Raw genomic sequence first — 2,523 nt, forward strand, 5'->3', positions numbered from 1 at the left:
CTTTATGATTTCAAGATATCTGTCATAGATATTTTCCAATGTAAAGGAAACACGAGTTAGAGCTATCCTTGTTAAAATCCATTAAGTTAGATTGTACTAGCCCAAACACTGTCAAATATTTTTGACAATATTAGATTTTTTTCATTTTGTTTTGGCTCATGCTGGATGCACAGAATAGCAAAATCCAAAGAATCATCAATCAGTGCTGACATTAAAGGAAACTCTCTAAAGCCAGCCATTTAAATATACCTTGCATACCACAACTTTTAACCATCTTGCACTGGTCATGTAAAATATGTTCAAGCTGAAGGTAGTCTGTGAAGAAATTGTGAAGTTCACAGAAGTCAGTGGAAAAAAGATCTTGTTAAGCTTTTTTTGCTTTTACGCTAACATCAACTTCTTAATGTGGAAATTAGAGCAATGCAAGATATTAGAAGATAGTGTAACAACGTCTTTGCACATCTTTCTTGAATAGAGAATTCTTTATTGACAATTGACATTCTTTATTAACATGTATTTCATAAGAATGGCTAATAGGCTGTGTTTCCGTAGTAACAAAGCAATCTCACGGATAGAGCTCTTTTTCAAAGCAAGCAAACACAGTAAGACTCCTTTCTATTTCCTTGACTAGATTTCCATGACATGCCACTTGCAGCCTACCTCAAAATATTTAACATTAATCTAAAACTTTTCCATAGTTCCTGAAAATATTTTGGAACACTGTAGTGTCACAAACTGACGTTGTTACTTGTAGGAATCATCAGAACATGCAGCACAGAAAGAAATCGTGCTAAATATCTGTCATGATTGATTGCCACTACTTCCATAAGTGTACTTTGACCTGTGACTTTGGACTTACTCCAGAACCTGCCAAATTCTGAAAAATTCCCTACAAACGTGGGACATTTTACTACTCTGACTTGAACTACTATTGGACAGTAGTCTTTTTTCTCAATGTAATGACATATTTCTAAAGTACACACAGGAATTCCTTAGTAATGCGAAGTGTGATGATATCACTGAAATTCATATGCCGAAGAAAGATTTTGGCTACATCGGCACAAAATTTAATGCTGAAGAGAATACATTTGCTAATGTAGGAATGCACTCTCCACTGTGCAGCTAGTAGCTATGATTAATGATTACTTAATAGTTCCAATTAAATTCTTTATCACAAAGGGTGACCAAATAAGTTTTGATTTCAAAAGTACTGCTTAAGAAAGAAGACCAGGGCTGCATAACACTGACATTTTATTAGAATTCATTTGTAACAAATGGAACTTGTGTCAGCAAAGAACTGATTTCCATACAGACTTTCTTTTGCCACCAATGTAACGAAGTAAGAAAATAAAAAGCACGCCTTTCATTCTGTAAAACATTTACGCGTACTACTAATTAGAGGTAATTGTATCTTTTTAACAAGCCATTTTACAAGGTTTTTTTGTTTTTTTTTTTTTTAATTTTTCAGTCTATGCATCCAAAACAAGAGCAGAGAACACATTTTTTTGTTTGTTTTTTGTTTTTTTTTTTTTGTTTTTTTAATTATCTTTGTAAAGACACTCCAAGCTTGAATGGCAAAGCCACATTAACAGATGGTTATGATGAGACCTGTAGCCTTCTGATATCTATGAAGTATCAGGGCATCAAAATAAATAAATAAATTAAAAAAACAAAAACCAATCAAATAAACAAAAAGAAATAAAAGAAGAAGAAAGAAAGAAAAAAAAAAAGCGAAAGGAAAACAGAAAAATGAAAGGAAAACCAGTAATTGCATTTCCTTGTCACTGCAAGCTTTTTTTAAATTTTTCTTTTTCTTTTTCTTTTTTTTACTTTTTCTTTTCTTTTTCTTTCTTTTTTTTTTTTTTAAATCTTTTAACATGTTCTGTGTCATTTAAATGTAACACCAGTGGATTTTATAAGCATTTTCTTATAGATGGGTTCAAGTAATAACATTGTTGAGTGTAGAATCAATAGGGCAGTGCATAGTACAAAGGTATAGAAAGTGCAGATCTCCCTTGAGATCTCCCTTTCCACAGCTTTCCTCTCTAATTTCTAACAACTGAAGTCTGTTTTAAAAAAGAGCTAAATAAACTTAAATCTTTTTCATACAATTTGCTTTTTTTTTTTTTTTTTTTTTTTTTTCCCCCACATTGCAACGTATCACAAAATAATACATAACTACACATACAAACGTAAATAGCACCATACTGGTTATGCTGATGAAGCCAATTCTAAGCTTGGAAATGTATGATGTATGCAGGCAAAGATGCTCACAATTTAAATTAATTTAATGCCAATATATAAGATTATATAAAGTGGAATGCACATCAGTGATTTTCAAGTTATCTTAAGAATACAAAAACTAAAAGAAAAATCTAGTTATACAATTTCCCTTACTTGTTTTTTCTTTTTTTTTTCTCTTTCTCTCTCTTTCTTTCTTTCTTTCTTTCTTTCTTTCTTTCTTTCTTTCTTTCTTTCTTTCTTTCTTTCTTTCTTTCTTTCTTTCTTTCTTTCTTTCTTTCT

The sequence above is a fragment of the Coturnix japonica genome, chromosome Z, assembly GCF_001577835.2.
Source record: "Coturnix japonica isolate 7356 chromosome Z, Coturnix japonica 2.1, whole genome shotgun sequence".
NCBI classification, from domain to species: domain Eukaryota; kingdom Metazoa; phylum Chordata; class Aves; order Galliformes; family Phasianidae; genus Coturnix; species Coturnix japonica.